Genomic DNA, 11,641 nt, shown 5'->3' on the forward strand with positions numbered 1-11,641 from the left:
TAATAAGAGGATGGAGGAAATAACGTTACAAATAATGTTACAGGCAATTCTCAGGGAAATGAAATATTCTGGCGGGCGCTGGTGGCTCCCGCCTGCCATCCCAGCTACTCAGGAGGCTGAGATCTGAGGATCGCGGTTCAAAGCCAGCCTGGGCAGGAAAGTCCAGGAGACTCTTAACCTTCAATATAACAGAAACTACTCAGAAAAAGCCAGGAGTGGCACTGTGGCTCAACTGGTAGAGCGCCTGCCTTGAACACCAAGCACCCAGGCCCTTAGTTGAAGCCGTGGGCTCAGCCCCCCCCATCCCCTAAAATAAACAGTATAATAAAGGGAGAAGCGGGAGGCGGGCCTGGCTAATGAGAAGTGGGGGCCAGGGGTGCCTTATCTCTCCTGCCTGTCCCCCAGAAAAAAAATAGGGCTGGATTTCTTTCTAGAAAATGAGGTGAGAATGTTCTGAATGGCACCTGTGTGTGTGTGTGTGTGTGTGTGTGTGTGTGTGTGTGTGTGTGTGTGTGTGTGTGTGTGTGTGTGTGCCAGCCAGTATAGGCGCTGAAACTCAGGGCCCTTAAGCTCTTTTGTTTGATATTTTGTTTTTGTCAGTCCTGGGGCTTGAACTCAGGGCCTGGGCGCTGTCCCTGAGCCTCTTTGTGCTCAAGGCTGGCGCTCTACCACCTTAAGCTCTTTAGCTCTACCACTTGAACCACAGCTCCACGTCTGGCTTTTTGATGGTTCAGTGGAGGTGGTAAGAATCTTACAGACTTTCCTTCCTGGGGGTTGGCTTCGTACCGTGATTCTCTTTTCTCCTGAGTGGCTGGGATTACAGGCGTCAGCTACAGGCACCGCTCCGCGTCCCCGCTTTGCAAAACATAAAAAAAGAATAAGAATAAATCCTGGCCAAGAACTGGGATTTGCTTTCGCTGGGAGAAGGCTGACCACCTAATACGTCTCCGGGTTTATAAAAGTCTTTTGGAGCTGCTGGCTACCAGATGTGGCTCATCTCCACTCGGGAGAGGCCGGGAAGAATCTGGCCAGCTTACACGAGGGTGTCTCTGTGCGAGGAAGAATTCCTTGACGCTGGAATGGGTCGAGGCAGAAGCAAAGCATGCCTGTCTCCTGGGTGCACCAGATGGATTCTAGAACCATCTTGGCGTGGGGAGCTTTTCAGAAGCCAATATTTGGGCACGCCTCTGGGTGTGAATCTCAGGATGAGGTCTGGTTGAAAGATTCAGAAAGTTGTGGGGGGCCCCTGCCCCCACCCCTGAAAAATCATCTCTGATGGTCGCTACTTCAGGACCACAGCCTACATCTGTCTACCACCACCCACGTCACAGAAAACTGGGACTAAGTAACTCAAGGGTAGAGTCTCTGCCTAGCACATGCAAAGCCACGAGTTCTAATCCCAGCACTGCCACCGCCCTGCCCCAAATCAAACCCCAAACCCAACAACTTCCTCTTGTTTTTGGTGCTAGGGATCTAACTGAGGTCGTTACGGGTACCAGGCCAGTGCTCTGTCCCCGATCAACACCCTCAGGGTCTGAATACATACTTCAGGTGAGTCTTGAACTCAGGATCCTCTGGTTTTAGTCTTTCAAGTGCTGGGATTCCAGGCGAGCTCTACCATGCCTGGCTATGGGCTCCATTGCCTTCATGGAGTTCAGAGCTTGGACTTGCTATAGTCTAGGGGTAGTTCAGGTCCTTTATAACGAGTAAAAAAGGCTGGGGGGGGGGGGGAAGTCAGGCACCGGTGGCTCACATCTGTCATCCTTGCTACTCAGGAGGCTGAGATCTGAGGATTGAGGTTCAAAGCCAGCCCGGGGAAGGAAAACCCATGAGACTCTTAATCTCCAGTTAACGATCAAAAAAGCCAGAAGTGGAGCTGCGGCTCAAGTGGTAGAGCGCTAGCCTTGGGCACAAAAGGAAATCTCAGGGACAGCGTCCAGGCCCTGAGTTCAAGCCTGAGGGTTGATACACACTCAAAAATCTTGGTATGAATGCAATCAGGCTGAGAAAGCACAGGCCAGGTGTTTAAGCGCAGAATCAACGTGAACAACTGAGCCATGGCTGAGGGTTGTTCTCAATTTCAGTCCATTGATCAGCTCCGTGTAAATACAACACACCCCTGATACAGTGTAGTTCCATGTATCATTTTTATACTTTTGTTTTTGGTCGGTCGTGAGGCTTGAACTCGGGGCCTGGGCGCCGTCCCTCAGCTCTTCAGCTCAAGGCGAGCGCTCTACCACTTGAGCCACAGCACCACTTCTGGTTTGCTGGTGGCTCATTGGAGATCAGAGTCTCATGGACTTTCCTGCCCGGGCTGGCTTTGAACCGCGATCCTCAGATCTCAGCCTCCAGAGTAGCTAGGATGACAGGCCTGAGCCACCAGTGCCCGGCTCATCTTTATACATGTGTGTGTGTGTGTGTGTGTGTGCGCGCGTGCATCTGGGCTACTGTGTTACAGGGCAGGTGCAGGAGGTCAGGTGTAATTTCAACTTAGGACAGTAAACAGTTCATGGCTGGCTGTGTGGGAGAAAGTGTTTGTCCTTCGTGTGGCTTTCAGGCTGGGATGCATCAAGCAATCTGGATTGGCTTACAGAGGGCATCTTTACCCCAATCCCCCTCCTCCATCTCCCATCCAGCCCCTTCTCTTCTTGCTTTAGCCCCCTCCAAAGGCCCCCAGAGCCCTGCCTTATTTCTCTCCAGCACATGATTGGGTAGTGACTGATAGGCCAGCTACTGATTGGTCAGTGACTGATTAGCCAGCTCATTGGCCAGTGATTGCCCTGAGGGTGGGGCTTCCACTTTGACCTAGCCTCTGGCAGCGTTGTTGTCTGCTTAAGCATTCTGGGTGCTGGTGGCTCACGCCTGTCATCCTAGCTACTCACCAGGCTGAGCTCTGAGGATCCAAGTTCGAAGCCAGCCCAGGCAAGGAAAAAAAAAAATCCATGAGGTTCTTATCTCCCATGAACCACCAAAAAGCTGTAAGTGGAGCTGTGGCTCAAGTGGTAGAGTGCCAGCTTTAAGGAGGGGGGGAAGAGTTCAAGGACAGCACCCAGGTCCTGAGTTCAAGCTTAGGACAGGCACTGAAGAGAGGGAAAAAAAGATTGAGAGGCAGAGAGGGAAACTGAGGCAGAAGCCAGCAGCACACGTCTTCCACGACTTTCCACAGGGCTCAGAGTGGGCAGGAGCAGGGGAAGGACTTGTGGGAGCAGGGGAAGGGGGCAGGCAGAGCTATGAAGGGACTTCCCACACACACACACACACACACACACACACACACACACACCCCTTTCTTTTTCTTGGGTAAATAGTACTCCGCACTAAGAGGGATGGACCACGGACTCTCACCCCACCAGCGCCTGGAGGGACTCAAATCATGTTTTCTTTTCTTCCCCTTCCCTCTGTCTCTCTTCCAGGCCCAGGCCCGGGCCTGTGGTCCTTTGCTGGACTCTGCCCAGGGCTCATGGACCTCAGCAGGGCTGGAGCAAGCGACATGGAGGGTGGAGGAGAGGAAATAATCACAGCGCGTCGCACAAGGCTGCTGGACGGAGGCCAAGGCCCCGGCCACCTTCCAGCTCCTGTTCCATGAAGAGTAAATCCGTACAAGCACAAGCCAGGGCACAGAGCGAGCTTTCTTTACCCAGGGCTTTAATGAAGGCTCAGCCTGGCATCATCCTTCCCTTTCTGTCTGTCTGTCTGTCTCTGGAATTTAAAAAAAAAACAATAAGGTGTGTGAGGGGAGGATCCCCTTGTGCATCTTTCCCCAAGCTTATTTCAAGCGCAAGGTTACCATGATCAGAACGCATTTGCTATTTATCTGGGGCTCATTCATGGCTTTGTCAGGTTCCATGTGGATCAAGGGGTCCTAGAATATTCGGGAAACATGACAGCTGCATTAGTTTTCTCTCTGACTATGTTTGATCACTGCTCCTGGGGAGCATTTGGGGAACCCCCTTGATGTATTTTCTCCCTCCCTCCCTCCCTCCCTCCCTCCCTCCCTTCCTTCCTTCCTTCCTCCCTTCCTTCCTTCCTGTCTTTCTTAGCTCCTTCCTTTCATTTCTCCTTTCTTTCATGCTATTATTAATGCTTCTTTTTTGTCAATCGTGGGGCCTGAACTCTGGGCCTGGGCGCTGTCCCTCAGCTCTTCAGCTCAAGGCAGGCGCTCTACCACTTGAGCCACAGCGCCACTTCCAGTTTTTGTGATGGTTCATTGGAGATCAGAGTCTCACAGACTTTCCTTGCCCAGGCTGGCTTGGAACTGTGATCCTTAGATCTCAGCCCCTTGAGTAGCTAGGATGACAGGCGTGAGCTGCCAGCACTGAGCTCATGCTATTATTATTATTATTATTACTTATTATTTTTTGCCAGTCCTGGGGCTTGAACTCAGGGCCTGGGCGCTGTCCCTGAGCTTCTTTTGTTCACCTGAGCCACAGCACACCACTTCTGGCTTTTTCTGTGTATGTGGTACTGAGGAATCGAACCCAGAGCTTTGTGCATGCTAGGCAAGCACTCTACCACTGAGCCACCTTCCCAGCCTCCATGCTATTATTTTTGCGTGTGTGCTCATCTTGGGGCTCGACCTCAGGGACGTGTACTTGCTGCTTGGTTTCTTTGCTTAAGGCTGGTGCTCTACCCTTTGAGTCATTTCTGACTTGTGTATGTGTGTGTGTGTGTGTTTGACTGAAGATAAGTCTCATGAAGTTCCCTATCCGGGCAGGCTTTGAACTGGGATCCTCAGATCTCAATTTCCTGGGTAGCTGGGATTACAGGCGTGAGCCACCAGCATGGGTCTCGGTTCTTAGCATCTTATGTGAGGCTCATTGAGGGCTTTTGGAGTCTTTGTAGTAAAACACGCAGACTCTTAATTTCAGGACAGAACAATAATGAAGGGTTTCTTTCTAAAGGGGGTTGGGGACGGGGGCACAGGCAGAGAGCTTGAGAGAAAGACCCAGGGCAGAGAATTTAAATCATCTCCAGGAATGTAAATAAATCTTCTCCAGAGGGGCTGGGGCATGGCAGGGAGGGGGTGCCTTGCATTATTGGGGTTCTTGGCTTGTCTTTTGGATCTGAAATGGGGTGTGGGGGAGGGATCAGCTCGTCCAGACTTGGAGATGAAAATAATCCTACATTGAGTGTGCCTGACCAACCTCGGAGCACAATAAAGAAGATTTAATGAGGAATCCGGAGCTCAGCGCCTGACCCGCAAAGCTATCAGGGGCCATGAGAAAGAGAGGTGGGGGCTGGGAAGGTGGCTCAGTGGTAGAGTGCTCGCCTCACATGCATGAGGCCCTGGGTTCGATTCCTCAGCACCACAGACACAGAAAAAGCCAGAAGTGGTGCTGTGGCTCAAGTGGTAGAGTGCTAGCCTTGAGCAAAAGAAGCTCAGGGGCAGCGCCCAGGCCCTGAGTTCAAGCCCCAGGACTGACACAGGAAGAAAGAAAGAAAGAAGTTCCTTTATTCTTTTCCTCTCTACTTCTCCCTCCCCTCTTGTTTTCTATTTGGGTGCTGCTGGGAATTGAACCCTAGACTATTGGACTTCGGGGCGGTTCATTGAAGATAAGAGTCTCAGGAACTTTCTTGCCCAGGCTAGCTTCGGGCCACGATCCTCAGATCTCAGCCTCCTGAGTAGCTAGGATGACAAGACTACTGGTGTGAGCCACGGGTGCCCCGCGATCTTTCTGTACGTTGTGCTGGAGAAATACGATCTTGCGGTGATCAGAGTTCTTCCCAGAACCTCCTGCACTACCATGTTTTGGAACTGGGCCGCTGTGGGTGTAATGACTTAGGACAACACGGTGGCTCACGCCTGTCATCCCAGCTACTCAAGAGGCTGAGAGCTGAGGATCGTGGTTCAAAGCCAGCCCGGGCAGGAAAATCTGTGAGACTCTGATCTCCCATAAACCACCAGCAAACTGGAAGTGGCGCTGTGGCTCAAGTGGTAGAGCACCAGCCTTGAGCTGAAGAGCTGAGGGACAGCGCCCAGGCCCAGAGTTCAAACTCCAGAACCAGTACCCCTCCCAACCTCCCCCCAAATAAAACAACCCCAAAAAAGTTCTTGGCACCCCTCTCCAGAGAGAGAGAGAGAGAGAGAGAGAGAGAGGGTGCTGGATGGAACTTGAACTCAGTCACCTCACCACACCCATGTGGACAGTTCTGGAATGTTCCTCAGACAGGGAGCCGGTGATTTAGAGGAAAGAAAAGTCACCTTTCATTCCTGGATTGACAAGTCTCCCCGATGCGTGGAGAACAAGGAAAAGCTCAGTTCCGAGGGACACTGAAAAAAAAATAAATAAATTCAATTAAATTTAAAAAAAATCCCCAGTAACCAATAATTACAGCCCGGGCGCCGCGGAGGATCCAGGCCGGGCCATAGGAGGCCGAGGAAGGAATTTTGTTTACCAATTTTCCACCCAGGTTTCACCCACTCACAAAAAGAATCTGGGGTCAGCTGGGGGAGGGAGTGGGGGGGGGGGTTGGGCGCTTGGGGCTGGGGGGGGGGGGCGTTACATAAGAGTATCAGCCCTAAAACGCTAGTCAGCTGCTAAAAGTACCAGGCTAACATGGATGGAGGGGTCTGGGGAGTTTGGTGGTGGTGGTTTTTCCCAGAGAGAAATGAGTTTCTAGAACCAGAGGAATGGCCACAGATGAATTGAGCAACTTTTCTACCTTAGCTCATACCTATCAGAGGATCTGGGTTCAATTCTGGGTGATTCAGGGCCACTCGATTGTCTCTTCTTCTTCTTCTTTTTTGTCGGTCGTGGGTCTTGAACTCGGGGCCTGGGTGCTGTCCCTGAGCTCTTCAGCTCAAGGCAAGCGCTCTACCTCTTGAGCCACAGCGCCACTTCTGGTTTTCAGGTGGTTCATTGGAGATAAGAGTCTCCTGGACTTTCCTGCCCGGGCTGGCCTTGAACTGAGATCCTCCGATCTCAGCCTCCTGAGTAGCTGGATTGACAGGCGTGAGCCACCAGCACCTGGCTACAATCACCTCTTCTTTTCCCACCTGTGAAAAGGGGTAATGGGTGGCCGTGCACGTGGCACGATCCGTGGCCACAGGTCTCCATCTTCAGCCTACTTTGGGCTCACACCACATGCCACACACCTGTTGCCGTGACCTGGTGGTCTGGACTTACAGAGGGCTGGCGTTACTCTCGGCCTCCTCTCTGGCTTGGGGTCTGGGCTGGGCTTCTGTCTGTGAAACCGAATGAGCGGGAAGTGTGTAGCTGGGGGTGGAGGGGGGAAGGAGGTGCAGGGGCTTTGCACAGGGCACGGGCCCTGTGTGGAATGGAGTAATGGCAAGAAAATCATGCGGCTTCATTTCCAGGGCTCATTCGGAGCCGGGCGCGATGGCTCACGCCTGTAATCCCAGCTACTCAGGAGGCTGAGATCTGAGGATCATGGCTGGAAGCCAGCCCAGGGAAGACAAATCTGAGGGGCACTCTGATCTCCAATGAATCCCCAGAAAACCGGAAGTGGCGCCGTGGCTCAAGTGGTAGAGTGCTGGTCTTGAGCAAAAAAGCTCAGAGACAGCGTCCAGGCCCTGAGGTCAAGCCCCAGGATTGGTGTGCACGTGCATGCACACGCACACACGCACACACACACACACACACACACACACACACACAGAGACACGTCTCAAAGTACAGTAATTGACCCTAAAGCCATCTTTTTTTTTAAGATCCAAGAGCAGGACTCGAACTCAGTACCTGACACATTAGCTCGCTGGCTGGCGCTCCACCTGAACCACTCCAACCCTGCTGTGGGGGCTCCGGTCCCTCCAGGAGTCTAGCTGCTGGTGATGGTTGCTTTTACTGCAGTGCAGATTCCAATCTTGGTGGTGTCTCAAATCCCTCCTGGGGGGTCTTCTCGGAGGAAGCTTGTGTGGCCGGGACGCTGGTCGGTCTCTGCAGGCCTGGTTGCTACACACAGGCTCTGCGGTGGAGTTGCTACGTGAAAAGCCAAAGCGTGGTACATGGCGGCAACACTGAGCAGTGGGCAAAGTTGGCTCAGGGGAGACGGAAGCCGGGAAGGCCGAGCCCCGAGATGGACACGTTCGTGGGGATGAAGGCCAGGCACACCGCGGCGACTAAAGCCATTGGCAGCCTATAACTTTGCCCGACACATAAAGAACCACAAATCATAAGAGAAGACATGAACAATCACAGCAGAAGACTTGAGCAGACAGCTCAGAGAAGAGGATATGTGTGTGAGCCGGGCCCAGGTTCTAGAACACAGCCCGTTCTTCACGGTGGCTAAAAGAAAACCCGACAGTATTAAGTGTCGGCAAGAGGGTGGAGCGAGGAGAGCGCTCTGGTACAGATTGAATGTAAGAAGATGGAATGTCTGACGAGTCCTGTGCTGAAACTTACAAAGGCTTGCCCATGACCCCCCGCCCCCCACTTTTTTGCCCTTCATTCCTAGGTATCTGTGTGACAAAGCAGAGCACCAGTGGCTCACGCCTGTAATCCCAGTCCCTCAGGAGGCTACAATTGAGAGGATCATGGTTTGAGGCCAGCCCGGATAGTAAAGTTTGCCAGGCTCAGTATCATGCACCTGTGCACTCAAGCTGGTACAGTAGCATGGGCCTGGAATCCCAGACACCACTGCAAACCTAAACAAGGCGGCCTGCAGTCCAGGTGGGTGTATGTCTGGGTGGGAAACAACACTGTACCTCAAAAATAACCAAAGCCGGGCGCCGGTGGCTCCCGCCTGTCATCCTAGCTATTCAGGAGGCTGAGATCTGAGGATTGGGGTTCAAAGCCAGATCGGGCAGGAAAGTCCGTGAGACTCTGATCTCCAATGAACCACTACAAAACCGGAAGTGGCGCTGTGGTTCAAGCGGTAGAGCGCTCGCCTTGAGCTGAGGAGTACAGGGATAGAGCCCAGGCCCAGAGTTCAAGCCCCATGACCGACCCAAAACAAAAAACAGTGAAAAAAGACAGGGGCTTGTCCCAAGTAGTAAAGCACCACCCTAGCAAATGGACGGGCGGCTCTGAGTTCAAACACCAGGACCACTAAAAAAAAAGAGAAAAAAAGTGTGAAGAGGTACAAGGCAGGGCCCTGTGTGCATGTGTGCACACACGTGCCGGTTCTGGGGCTTGAACTCAGGGCCTGGCCTCTGTCTCTGAGCTTTTTGCTCAAGGCTGGTGCTCTACCACTTGAGCCACAGCGCCACTGCCGGCTTTTTGGTGGTTCCTTGGAAATAAGAGTCTCATGGGGCTTTCCTGCTCAGGCTGGCTTTGAACCACGATCCTCTACTGTCAGCCACCTGAGTGGCGGGGATGACAGGCGTGAGCCATAGTGCCCAGCTGTGGCTCTGGGCCAGGTTTCTGCTGATGGACGCATTCAGACGCCTCCTCCACAAACAAGGAAACTGAGGCACAGGGGGAGACGGAGGAGGATCCAAGGCCATGCGTAGTCAGCTTGGACTCGGCCATCTGTCTCTTTCTACAGTGGCTTCACCGATGTCAACTCACAGAACTTAACACACACACACACACACACACACACACACACAACCCCAAAACACTGGCTTGCTGCTGGGGGGCCTGGAGACCAGGCAGCTGGCAGACGCAGGAACGTGCCCCCTCTGGTGGCCGGCCACGGAACTGCAGTAAGTCACCCATGGCAAAAACCCCACTAATATAATGCTCTCTTCAACCTCCTTCATTCTGACATGATCTCAGACCTAGAGAACAGCCACAAGACTGACAGACTCAGGATTCATTGCTACCATTCTGTCCCTTCTTCCTCTCCCAGGGCAGAATCATTCGAGCTAGCAAGCCGGGCACAGTGGCTCCCGCCTCTCATCCCAGCTAGTCCAGACGTGGTGATCTGAGGATCGCAGTTCAAAGCCAGCCTGGGCAGGGAAGTCCCTGAGACGCTTCTTTCCAAGGAGCCACCAAAAAGCTGGAAGTGGAGCTGTGGGCTCAAGCGGATGAGCGCCAGCCTTGAGTGGAAAGAAAAAAATAAAGCTCAAGGACAGAGCCCAGGCCCTGAGTTCGAGCCCCAGGCCTGGCCAGAAGGAATGAATGAGTACAAGCAGCCAGTACAAAACAAACGTGTCTGATGGTGAAGTTAAGCTTTCGATTCCAAGCTCGGCCTCTTCTCCCCATCCCCCGGGTGTCCTCACGGTCACCTGGTTTAGGGGAGATGTCCCTGAGGCCCAGGCTTCTCTGGGGACCCCGGCCCTGCGCCCCTCAGGCTGCTTGGTCCTGGCCTGGCCTCCCAACAGCTCAGCACCGCCCTCTGGTGGTGAGAACTGGCGGTGTGTGGCTGGAGGGCACAAGAAAGGGAGCAAGCATCAAACTCCTCATTCAAGACTGGGGGATGTTGGGGCCTGCACCCCTCCCCCCCCCACACCCCACAATTCTGATGTCACTGGTTGATGTCTCACCCCAGGTGAGCCGGGTGCTGGTGGCTGACACCCATCATCCCAGCTACTCAGGAGGCTGAGCTCTGAGGATCGTGGTTCGAAGCCAGGCTAGGCAGGAAAGTGGGTGAGATTCGTATCCCACCAAAAAGAGGTAAGTAGAGGAGTGGTTCAAGTGGTAGAGCACCAGCCTTGAACAAAAGAAGCTCAGGGACAGGGCCTGGGCCCTGGGTTCAAGTCCTAGGACTGGCATTAAAAACAAAAAAAGAAGATGAAAGAAAAATACAAACTGGGCTCTTTCCTAGATTTCCCCCCAGGCTTCTATTTGTCTGGTCACCCCAGAGCTGAACCCCACATCTCGCTCCAGGATCATCCTTTGCTTCACGGCTGGTAGGGGTAGCAGATGCTGGCTGCAGGTCTTGGTCATTAGAGAGACGTCTTTCCCAGGGTGAATTCCTCCACGCTGGCACCCTGGGAGACACATCGGGGACCCCCTCCCCCTCACGGAGTTTCTCCTGAGCTTATTTTCCATCTCCAGATCCAGTGGGGACCAGTAATTTTTTTTAAAAAAGGCCATTTTTCTCTCCCCATCCTTTTCCATGTGCAAACCTTAAGGGATCATCTCATAACGGTGTGCAAATCTTAAGGGATCATCTCATCATTACCTCCGCAGCTACACTGAGTATTTGTTGGCTTTGTTTACAAACAACTGGACCCGATTGGAGAGAGGTCCTGGGAGAAAGCCTGTCCCTGGGGGTGGGGTCCCCAGTCCTGGAGGGGGAGCTGGGTCTGGGTCACACCTGCCCTGGATGGATGAGGGAAAACAGGAAGGAAGGGGGTAGGAAGGAGCCAAGGAGACAAGATGGATGGAATTTCCAGAGGGGTTGGGGTTGCGGCTCAGTGAATAGAGCGCTAGCCGATGAGCAAAAGCATCAGGTACTGAGTTCAAATCCTGGTCTTGGACCAAAAAACAAGCACAGGCATTGCAGAAGAAGGAATTGGGCTTGGAGATGATCCACGCGCTCTCAGCTCCCAGGATCCTTAGGGAGACAGCTTTGGCCCTACGGGATGGAATCTTCCAGTCAAGCTGCCTGGGAAACGGAATTCAAAATGGCCACAAGGTGACGCCCGCTGGCCTGCCTGCTCCTGACGTCCCAGGGGCCACACGGTCTAGCACTGGGCTTTCCTGCCTTCCAATGTCCCTTGTCCTGCCCACAAAGGAGGCTGCATTTCAAAAGCTGGGCACAAAGCCAGGTGTGGTGGCGCACGCATGTA

This window comes from Dipodomys spectabilis, unplaced genomic scaffold, assembly GCF_019054845.1.
Source record: "Dipodomys spectabilis isolate Male_0828 unplaced genomic scaffold, ASM1905484v1 ptg000919l, whole genome shotgun sequence".
Taxonomy (NCBI): domain Eukaryota; kingdom Metazoa; phylum Chordata; class Mammalia; order Rodentia; family Heteromyidae; genus Dipodomys; species Dipodomys spectabilis.